The sequence below is a fragment of the Heptranchias perlo genome, chromosome 20, assembly GCF_035084215.1.
Source record: "Heptranchias perlo isolate sHepPer1 chromosome 20, sHepPer1.hap1, whole genome shotgun sequence".
Classification (NCBI taxonomy): Eukaryota; Metazoa; Chordata; class Chondrichthyes; order Hexanchiformes; family Hexanchidae; genus Heptranchias; species Heptranchias perlo.
The window spans coordinates 27,455,283-27,467,274 of NC_090344.1; the positions used below are offsets into that span (position 1 = coordinate 27,455,283).

Sequence of the window (11,992 nt, forward strand, 5' to 3'; positions counted from 1 at the left end):
AAATGCAGGGCCACTGGGAAAGGGACGGGGAATGGGACCAATGGGATTGTTCTTACAAAAGGCAGGTAAGGAATTGATGGGTCGAATGACCTCCTTCTTTGGTGTGTTCGTTCTATGATCAATATTATTTTACACACAGTGAACAGACAATCCCTGAAAGACTGCCCCGCGATAAAACAGAGTGACACTGAAAGGTTGCAAAAATGCGATGACCCCGACGTGATTCAAACACGCATCCTTCTGATCGGGAGTCAAACGCGCTACCGTTGCGCCACGAGGTCGACAGTGAGTAGTTGGAGCCGGATCCATTGGAGGAAGATCGGTACCGACCGCCACAGTGACTCGAAGAGGCGGAAGCAGCAGCAGCAACAGCGCAGGAGCCCCGCTCTCCAATCCAGCCGTTACCAGCGGAGAGCTGCCAGTCCCGGCCTGAGCCCTGTCTGGGAGCCGCCTGCCATTCTTTCTTTGCAGAACGGGACCGATCCAGTTTCAGCTCACACACAAGCTCAGGAATCCCACTCCTGACAGATTCACTTATTTAAACCTTGTTTAGATTCAGTGAATTGGGATTTAATTCAATCCTCATCTGCCCTCCGCTCTCTCAGTTCAGGACTTTATTTAAACCGATACTTGGAGCTCTGTTTTACAGGGTGCCGCCTCTTCATGCATTTCTCAGTCCCACTACAAACACTGATTGCTGCTAACTTCTGCTTAATACAAAGTGCTCAGGAACGAGGGAATTTCTCCTGGGTACTGAGTTCGAGTTAAGGAACAATAGAGGTGCGATTACACTACTTGGTGTATTCTGTTGGCCAACAGCTGGTGGGACGGATATCGAGGAACAAATTTGCAGGGAAATTACAGAGAGGTGCAAAAGCCATAGAGTATTAATAACCGGGGATTTCCAATATCCTCATGTAGACTGAGATAACAATAATACAAGGCACAAAGAAGGGGAAGAATTTTTGAAATGTGTTCAGGATAACATTCTCGACCAGTACGTTTCTGGCCCACTGAGGAAGGAGGCATTCCTGGACTTGGTTCAAAGGAATGAGGCGGGCCAAGTGGAGCAAGTGTCAGTGGGGGAGCATTTAGGGAGCAGCGATCAGTTTCATAAGGATTCGAATAGCTATGGAAATGGACTCTGTCAACTCTAAAGTAAAAATACTCAATTGGAGGAGGGCCAATTTCAGTGGGATGAGAACAGATCTGGGCCCGGGTAAATTGGAATCCAACATTGTCTGACAAAACTATAATTGGACAGTGGGCGGCTTTTAAAAAGATGATTCGGGTAGAAAAGTAGGGGAACTAAAGCCAGAGCTCCATGGATAATAAGAGAGATAGAGAGTAAGATGAAGGGGGAAAAAGTGGCGTATGACAGGTGTCAGGTTGATAACACAAGTGCCAACCAGAGACAATAGAGAAAGATCAGAGGGGAAGTGAAAAAGGAAATAAGAGGGGCAAAGAGAGAGCATAAGAAAGCGGAAAACATAAAAGGGAATCAAAAAGTCTTCTACAGACAAGTTAACAGTAAACGGGTAGTAAGAGGAGGGTTGGGGACGATTCGGGACCATCAAGGAGATCTACTCATGGAGGCAGTTGGCTTGGCAGAGGTACTAAATGATTACTTTGCATTGGTCTTTACCAAGGAAGAAGATGCTGCCAGATTCTAGGTAAAGTAAGATATAGTTAAGATACTGGATGGGCTAAAAAATGAGAAAGAAGAGGTACTAGAAAGGCTTGCTGTACTTAAAATAGATAAGTCAACTGGTCCGAATGTGATGCAACCTCGGATGCTGAGGGAAGTAAAGGGGAAAATTGCAGAGTTACTGGCCATAATCTTCCAGACATCCTTATATATGAGGATGGTGCCAGAGGACTGGAGAATTGCAAAGGTTACAACCTTGTTCAAAAAAAGGGTGTAAAGATAAACCCAGCAACTATAGGTCAGTCAGTTTAACCTCGGTGATGGGGAAAGTTTTGGAAATGATAATCCGGGACAGAATGAACAGTCACTTGGACGAGTGTGGATTGATTAGGGAATGCCAGCACGGATTTGTTAAAAGCAAATCGTGTTTTACCAACTTGATAAAGTTGTTTGATGAGGTAACAGAGAGGGGAGATGAGGTCAATGCAGTTGACGTGGTGTTTATGGACTTTCAAAAAGCGTTTGATCAAGTGTCACGTGGTAGGCTATTGATCAAGATTGCAGCCCATGGAACACAGGGGGCAAAAACAATATGGTTACAGAACTGGCTAAATGACAGGAAACAGAGAGTTGTGGTGAACGGTTGTTTTTCGGACTGGAGGGAGGTGGGCAATGGTGTTCCATAGGGGTCGGTGCTGGGACAACGTCTTTTCTTGATATATATTATTTACTTGGGCTTGGGAGTAAATGGTACAATATCAATATTTGCAGATGACACAAAACGTGGACGGGTAGAGAACAGTGAGGTGGATAGACATGAATAGGATATGGACACGCTGGTGACATGGACGGACACGTGGCAGATGAAGTTTAACGCGGAAAAATGCGAGATGATGCATTTCGGTGTGAAAAAAGAGGAAAGGCAATATAAACTAGAGAGCAGAATTCTAAAAGGGTGAGAGGAACAGAGGGACCTGGGGGTATATGTGCGCAAGTCGTTGAAAGTGGCAGGGCAGGTTGAGAAAGCGGTTTAAAAAGCAGTCGGTGTCCTGGGCTTTATAAAGAGGAAGTCATGATGAACATTTATAAAATACTATTTCGGCCATAAATGGAGTATTGGGTCCAGTTCTGGGCAGTGCACTTTTGGAAGGATGTGAAGGCCTTGAGAGGGCGCAGAGGAGATTTACGAGAATGATTCCAGCGATGAGGGACTTAAATTACATGGATAGACTGAAGAAGCTGGGATTGTTCACCTTGGAACTGAGAAGGCTGAGAGGAGATTTGACAGAGATATTCAAAATCATGAAGGGCCTAGACAGGGTAGATAGAGTGAAACTGTTCCCATTGGCGGAAGGGACATGAACCAAAGGGCATAGATTTAAGGTGATTGGCAAAAGAACCAAAGGTGACATGAGTAAAAACTTCTTTACACAGCGAGTGGTAGGAAGCTTTGATTTTTGTGCTTTGCATGTGATGAAATTTCATCATTTTACAGACTGTATCTTTAGAGTGGGATTAAAAGTTCAGTGTTTATGACGCCAGGAATCTGGTGCAGCCGTTGTTAAATTTATCAAGGCAGGCAATTGTCGCCATTTATCACAAGAACGCCCTAACTCGGTGTGCGATCAAGATGAAAATAACGCAAAGATGGACAATTGATACAACACGAAAGGCATCGGGCTATGACAAAAATCCCCACCGTTTTGCTTTTCCAACATAAAGGGTGCGACATTTATTCTCTGAATATAGAAACAGTGTGGTCTCGCTCACTACAGAAATCTCCATGTCACAGAGAATTAGCCTTTCGGGACCTTGTCTGTCAAGATGAATTGTGATTTCCGTGAAGCCAATGTTCCATTCCTTTATATGTTTCATGTGCCTGCTTTGCGATCACAAGGTTTTTTTTTAGTCCACAGGGTAAATGGTGGAATATTAGCTCTGCTCAACCGGCAATGATCACGGTACATTTTCTTGCAGACAAAACACACATTGAAACCCTGGAACTTTGAGGCGATGAATCCTCAGGAAAAATAAAATAAGGGCTCGAATCAATCTAACCAATAGCACCATCGAGACAAGTGAAGAGTCCACCTGCTGAACCAGTAATTCACTGAGCTAAACCTTGAGGCTGCAGTGACTAATATAACAGCTGTCCACCGTCAGTTTACTTTTCCACAATGAATGGTTGAAGCTTGCTGAAGTGAAAATCCAACGAGCCGGTCTTCACTCTTAAACCAGCAACTGTGAAGTTAAGAGAAACGTGCCGTGAAATACTCGATTTCAGCGCGCTGACACTGGGCCAGAATAAAGCTCAGTTAATATGATCGCCGAGTGGCGAGAGATTGGATTTGGAATTCCTGATCGACCGCACTGCGCATTTTCCAGATCTGCTTCGAGCACCAATCCCTTCAATTCATCGCTTACAGGGACAATTCGATTCTCGGTTTCTTTTCCCTGAACTTGACGAGATCTTCAAAATTATAAGCGACCGATATCAGAGCGAACCTCGTCACCGACATGCTGACAGACACAAAGCGGGCAAACTCTGCTTCAGTGAGATGAAAGCCCAGAGCGGTTTCAAGGCGGAATGCAATTGCAAAGAAAGCTCGATCAATGAAAGTGTAGGTCATTGAGGTGCCTTTAAAGTCCAGATTGTTTGAACTGAACTTCTTCCGAAAGCGCTTGAGATTCAGGGGTGTAATTTGTGGACTTCTTTTCCCTCTTTACAGAAGTTTGAACCACACGTCAAGATCAAAATTCGAGGGCTAAATTTGGGTTTCTCCGGGGTATGAAGCTCGAATCGAGAATTATACCCTGACCTCATCGAACCCAGAAATAAATCAAGGGGATTCAATCGAAGTAAAATAATGGTATTGGAGAAAATATTTAGATTAAAGATCGACAAATCTCCAGGACCTGATGGTGACCATCCCAGGGGATTAAAAGGAGTAGGTGAGGAAATTGTACATGTTTCAGTCATGATCGTTCAAACTCTCTTGTTTCAGGAATTGTTCCATGGATTGAAAAATTGCCAATGTCATTCCATTATTTAGGAATGGGAGGAGAGATAAAGTTGGAAATTATAGACCTATTAGTCTGACGTCTATTGTCGGGCAGTTACCAGTATCCGCTATTAGGGAAGAGTGACTGAGCACTTGGATAAATATGAATTGATCAGAGAAGCCGGCATGGATTTGTAAAGGTTAAGTCAAGTGCAACAAAACTAGCTGAACTTCTTGAAGATGTAATAACGTGGTAGATAATGCAGTGTCTATGGGTGTTATATGTATATTGACTTCCAGAGGCAATCGATAAGGGAACACATAAGAGACTGTTAACAGAAATGAGATCACATGGAAATTAAAGCAACCGATTGACATGGGTAGGGAGTTGGTTTGGAGGTAGGAGACAGAGAGTAGGGATAATGGATCTGTGCTCAAATTGACAGGATGTGATTAATGGTGTCCCCCAGGGATCTGTACCGGGGCATCAGCTTTTTACGATATGTATAAATGAGGCAAATGAAGAAATAGAGAGCCATATATCCAAGTTTGTCGACGACACCAAGTTAGGTGACACAGTGAGTAATGTAGATGGGAGCATAAAGTTGCGAAGCGAAATTGATAGATGAAGTGAGTTGGTAAAACCGTGGCAGATGGAGCTTACATAGAATTACATAGAATGTACATCACAGAAACAGACAATTCGGCCCAACTAGACTATGCCGGTGTTGATGCTGCAGACGCGCCTCCTTCAACCCCTCTTCATCTAACCCAATGAGCAAACTCGAATATTCCTTTCTCCTCCCTGTGTTTATCTCGCTTCCCTGTAAATGCATCCATGCTTTTCGCCTTAATTATTCCTTGTGGTAGTGAGTTGCACATTCTAGCGAGCCTCATTGTAAATATGGTTCTCTTGAATGCCATATTGGATTAAATGTGACGATCTTATATTTATGGCCCCAATTTTGGACTCCACCCCACAAAATTGCAAATACCTCTGACCTCTCAAACCCTTGCATAATCTTAAAGTCCTATTTCATGTCACCCTCAGCCTTCTATTTTCTATGGAAAGTGCCGTAGGCTCTTAAATCTTTCAATATGGGGAAGTGTGAGGTCATCCACTTTGGACCTAAGCAAGATAGATGAGAATATTTTCTAACTGGTGAGAAACTAGGAACTGTAGAGGAGGAAAGATGTTTACGGGTCCAAGTGCAGAAATCATGAAAAGTCAGTGGACAGTTACAAAAAAATAATTAAAAAGGCTAATGGAAATTTGGCCTTTATCTTAAGGGAGCTGGAATTCAAAGGGGTGGAAGTTATGTTACATTTATATAAACTCTGATGAGACCACAGTTCGAGTCCTGCATTCAGTTCTCGGCATCACACCTCAGGGAGGATATAATGGCCTTGGAGGGGGTGCAGCGCAGATTCACCAGAATTATACCGGAGCTAAAATATTTAAATTATGCGGACAAGTTGAATAGAAAATGTTTGTATTTCCTTGTGTATAGAAGATTAAGTGATGATGTAATCGAGTTGTTGAAGGTGATTAAATGAGCCAATGGTGTGTGTGCGAGCTGTGAAACAGCTTGAAATACCAATCCTCTCCACCACTGGGGACTGAGTCTTCCAACAGACAGGGATTTTCACTCGTGCAACTTTCATCCACATTTTCTGCTCTTCATTTCTCCGACCTGCTTGTTGCGCCTTTTCCTTCAATTCAGGACTTACAGGAAAAACTCGATTCAGCGGTCAATCTTCGGGTCACATGGTGAGATTTCAAATAATTGAAATCGACCCTTTTCAACCTCAATATCGTCACCGACACGTTTGACGAATGCAAAGCGGCTTCTATCACGGTTTTGCTGCACAACTCGTTCAAAGATACTGTCGGTAATTGGAGGGTCTTTCAAGTCATGACACGAACATAACAGTTCGCGCTGCCGTTTTCCCCAAGACGCTTCAGATTCATGAGGAATGATTTCGGTCTGGCGGTTAAATCCGTACCCTTTTTACGAATCCGCCTTTGAACCCTGGTATCAGGTTATCAATATTTTTGATAACCGATACTAAATCGGTTTGTCCTGTACTGTACATTACTTTTTAAATATTACAGATAAGCGGAGCACTTGAGCTGTCACAGCTGTGACTTTGACTTTTCTCCCTCTCCTCTAGATCTCCCCGGCAACTGTCACTAATCACAATCTTCTCTCACACTTCTCCATCAGGAAGGTCCGAGTCTCGGTTTTCAAATGAAATAACGCCCATCTCTTCAATCAACGACAGCCCAGAGAGAGTTTCTTAATTTCAGCTCCCAATTTCCGCAAATCCTCAAAGTAGCATGAAAATAATTGTCCTTAAGTTAATAATAATAACAATATAATTAAAAGTTCTTATGGTCTGGGGTTTTGTTTCAGATGCCACGGCGGATGTTCAACGAATCGCCTCTTGGTTGGAGGCTTCTGTGTGGGAAAGATCAGGAAGCGATAATTGAGAGACCGAGGATGAAGCTGTTTGATGGGAGCACTGGTGACACAGACCGTGCGCGGCTCCAGTGGCGCAATCGGTCAGCGCGCGTTACTTCTAAAATAATTATACGCTGGAGAAATGCTGGAGTTGTGAACTCCAGCGCCATCGAAAGTAGTTGAACCTTCTAAATATTTTGACTGGGGTTCAAGGTACATCCGGTTCCATAACGCATCGATATATTCATGTCCCCATGTGGGCACTGAGGCTCCTCTGGCCTCCCGTCTTGCAATAGCAGGTGAGAGTTTATTTGTTTTCAGAGGAGAGGGGGAAATTGGCGACAGCTGAAATGGTAAAGGGGCCGGCACGACATCTTTAAATCCAAAGAACCAAAAACACAATTCTTCTTTCCGTGAAGCAGGTATTCATCGGTTTGAAGTGTCGTGTCGGGAAAATTCGGGAGGTAAGTCTGCTGCCTGGTGTCACGGTGTAACGGGTGAAATTATTCAGCTTTCAATTGTTGATCGGCTGAAAGGTCGAGAGGCCTTTTCCAGCTCCCGTGTGGAACAAGTTTAGCTTTTGAGCCATTGGGTAAAGTGTTGTTTTTAATTGCTGCTAACGAATGACAAGACATTTTGTACAAACAAGAAGAATTGCAAAATCACGAGTTCGCTGGCCATGTTTCTTTCACCATGTTCAACAGAAACAAGGATTCTCCTCAACACGTTGCTGAAAATTGTTTCAAAGGGACACTCTCCCGAATTCGACATCGACAGGGATAATTCAGAGTCCGACCATGAATCTGTATGATGGAAGCTAATCCAACAGCGAGCCTGGATAGCTCAGTCGGTAAAGCATCAGACTTTTAAGAACAGGTAGTGATCTGAGGGTCCAGGGTTCAAGTCCCTGTTCAGGCGAAAACTTTTAAAATAGCTGGCAAGTTCTGCTTTTCCAGCGGACCAAAATCAGCGAAAGGAGCAAGAGTTGGCCATCCAGTCCCTCGATCCGACTTCGCCAATTTGATTGGGTCATTGCTGATTTTCGACCTCAAATCCACTTTCCTGACCTGTCCCCATATCCTTTGAGTTCCTTCGTGTCCAACATTCTATCTATCTCAGTTTTGAATCTATTCAATGGCTCAGCATCCACAGCCCTCTGGGGTAGAGAATTCCAACAGTTCACAACCTTCTCAGTGAAGAAATTATTCCTCATCTCTGTACTGAATGGCCGGCCCCTTATCTTGAGATTATCATCATTAGCTCTAGACTCTCCAGCAAGGGGAAACAGCATCCCAGCATCTACCCTGTCAAGCCCTCTAAGAATTTTATATGTTTCAATGAGATCACCTGATTATTGAAAACTGCAGAGAATATCGGCCCATTCTACTCAATCTCTCCTCACAAGACAACCCTCTCATCCCAGGAATCAATCGAGTGAACCTTTGTTGCATCCACTCTAAGGCAAGTGTATCGTTCCGCAGGTAAGGAGATCAAAACTGTACACAGTACTCCAGATGTGGTCTTACCAAACCCTATATAATTACAGCAAGGCTTCCTTATCTTTGTAATCCAACCACCTCGCAATAAAGGGCAACATACCATTTGCTTTTCTAATTGCTTGCTGCATCTGCATGTTAACTTTCTGTGATCCGTGTGCAAGAGCACACAAATCCCTCTGAATACCAACATTTCGCAGTCTCTCACCTTTGAAAAGATATTCTGCTTTTCAATTCTTCCTACCAAAGTTAACAACCTCACATTTCCCCACGTTATAATTCATCTGCCAACTTCTCGCCCACTCACTTAACCTGTCTGTATCACTTTGCATCCTCTTTGCGTCCTCCTCACAGCCTACTTTCCCACCTAGTTTTGTATCGTCAGCAAACTTGGATACATTACACTCGGTCCCCTCATCTAAGTCATTAATATCGATTGTAAATATCTGAGGCCCAAGCACTGATATTCACGGCACCCCACTAGTTACAACCTGCCAACCCGAAAATGACCTGTTTATTCCGACTTTCTATTTTATGTACATAAACAAATCCTCAATCCATGTTAATATATTACCCACTATCCCATGAGCCCTAATCTTGTCTAACAAACTTTTGTGTGGCACCTTATCGATTACCTTTTGAAAATCCAAATATTCTAGATCCACCGGTTCTCCCTTATCTACCCTGCTATCTACACCCTCAAAACCTCTAATAGAGTTGTCAAACACGATTTCCCTTTCACAAAACCGTGTTGCATGTGCCTAATCATGTTATGATTATCGAAGTGTCCTGTTATCAAGTCCCTAGTAATAGATTCTAACATTTTCCCTCCTACTATTCTCAGGTTAAATGGCTTGTCGTTCCCTGTTTCCTCTCTCCCTCCTTTCTTGAATAGCGGGGTTACTTTTGGTACCTTCCAATCCATGGGGACCTTTCTAGAATCATGGGAACTCTGGAAGATAAAACCAATGCATCCATTATCTCTGCAGCCACCTCTTTTAATACCCTAGGATGTAGGCCACCAGGGCCAATGAATTTGTCAGCTTTTAGTCCCATTAATTCCTCCAGTACTTTTTCATTACTAATCTTAATTGCTTTAGGTTCCTCACTCTCATTAGAACCTTGGTTCCCCAATAGTTCTGGTATGATTTTTGTGTCTTCTACTATGACGACAGATACAAAATACTTGTTTAACGTCTCTGCCATTTCCTTATTCTCCAATATAAATTCTCCTGTCTCTGTCTCCAAGGACCCATGTTTACATACGCTAATCTCTTCCTTTAAACATTCTTAAGAACATAATAACATAAGAAATAGGAGCAGGAGTAGGCCAATCGGCCCCTCGAGCCTGCTCCGTCATTCAATAAGATCATGGCTTATCTGATCCTAACCTCAAATCTAAATTCATGTCCAATTTCCTGCCCGCTCCCCGTAACCCCTAATTCCCTTGTAGAAGCTCTTACAATTCATGTTTACATTTCCTGCTGGTTTATCCTCTTTCTATATTCTCCCATTTTAGCAATTTCTTGGTCATCCTTTGCTGATTTCCAAAACCCTCCTAATCCTCAGGCTTACTACTCTTTTTGGGAAGAATATAAGCCTCTTTTACCCGAATTCCATCATTAATTTCTCCACTTTTCCCGTGGTGTTTTTAATCCTCAAGCGAATGTAATTTTGTTGAGAAATTATGAATTATTTCTTTAAATGTTCGCCATTGATTATCTACCATCATATTTTTAATCTAATTTCACAAACCATCTCAGCCAACTCACCCCTCATAACTCCGTTATTGGTTTTGTTTAAATTTAAGACCCTAGTTTCGGACTTAACGACATCATTCTCAAACTCAATCTGAAATTCTATCGTATTCTGATCATTCTTCCCCAGAGGATCATTTACTTTCAGATTACTAATTAATCCAGTCTCATTACACAATATTAGATCTAAAATAGCCTGTTCCCTTGTTGGTTCCTCGACATATTGATCTAGAAAACTGGCTCGAATGCATTCCATGAACATCAGACAGCTTATCTTCAGTTGCTAACATGATGTCAACACGATAGGATGATTATGACTGGAAGACACGGCCAGATCTGACAGGTGAATTAAATGTTTGCTGCAAACACGGAGAATTAATGAAACCAAGACTTCCCTGCAGAGCAAGGAGTTGGAAAGAAAGATGCTGGGCATTGAGAGGCGAAGGATTTTGTAGATAGCAGGATGAATGGAGAAAAGGATCTCAACTCCCTGCTTCTTTTCTACACTGATAAATCTCGACAAAAATATCATCTCCTTGCTTCTTACAGATAATGAATGTCTGAATGCTCAAGAGATCACTGATCCAAGCCAATTATCTCCACTGGCACTCTCCTTCCAATCTTGCACACGTTGCTTAGCTTTGAAATTGTTCATTTTTTCACACTGGGATTCAACTTGAAGAAAACGATGCTGTGATCAGCTGGTGTTGTTCAGGAAATGGAGTGCAAGAAGATACATAAAAGGCTAATGATAACAGTGACTGTTCGAACACTGTGAGCTACAGTTAAAGGTTCTTCAACATTTAAAGTGTCAGGCAGCAGATCTTTTCCAAATCATGACAGAAATGGCAAGAAAACTTCATGCAGCCTTTGATGAGCGGCACGACTTTCGAACAGGAGGCATTTTACAGAAGGCAAGAAAGTGCATTGTGGGTTGTAAAATAGAAGAATGATGGGCTGCTGGCTGTTCAGGCAGGAGCGGTGAAATTGCTCATGTTGATCAGGACCGAGCTTTGTGCTCAGTCGGGGGAATTTGGTTGGTGCTATTTTGAACAACACCAGGAAAGTCAAGTTCCCTGATCGGGAATCAAACATGGTTTCACGGCGGCGAGAGCGCCGAATCCTCAGCACTTGGACCACCAGCGAATCCGCTGCAATTTCATTCAAGCAAGCAGCGCAACGCTGCCTTTCCGACTTGTACCTTTGAAACTCACGTCACTTTCTTCCCAGACAAGTTGCTCGCACAAAATGGAATTTACTGTTTGAACATGAAATACTTGTTCAGACAACGACAGCACCAAGTGCGGGTAGGCAGGGACATGAAATGGACAGTGAGGGGAAATATTACCACAAGCTGCTGGTGGAACTGTTTCCATTTCCAAAACGCACGCACCGAATCAGTGCAGCTCCTTGGAAAGGTGCAAGGCAACGCAGGACTGTCATGTCTCACTTGAAGCAAATGACACACACAAGATTCTGCCATCACGAGCCATCTCCTTCTGTTTCTGTCATTACTTTATCTCCAGCTTCCTCTGCTCCTCCAGATGCCGGTGAATTAGATGTTCAAAGCAAATACTGCGACTTAACGAGAAAAAAACCTTAACTGGAAAGCAGGAGAGGGGGA

At 43.1% G+C, this 11,992-nt stretch overlaps 2 non-coding genes across 2 annotated transcripts; one reads left to right on the plus strand and one right to left on the minus strand.

Annotated features, from left to right (window-relative positions):
* Positions 1-209: 209 nt before the first annotated feature.
* Positions 210-281, minus strand: trnag-ccc (transfer RNA glycine (anticodon CCC)). The gene has a single exon. It is a non-coding gene; the product is annotated as a tRNA-Gly (tRNA).
* A 7,666-nt stretch (positions 282-7,947) lies between these two features.
* Positions 7,948-8,033, plus strand: trnak-uuu (transfer RNA lysine (anticodon UUU)). Its single transcript is given in 2 exon segments — positions 7,948-7,984; positions 7,998-8,033. It is a non-coding gene; the product is annotated as a tRNA-Lys (tRNA).
* The last annotated feature ends 3,959 nt before the right edge of the window (positions 8,034-11,992 follow it).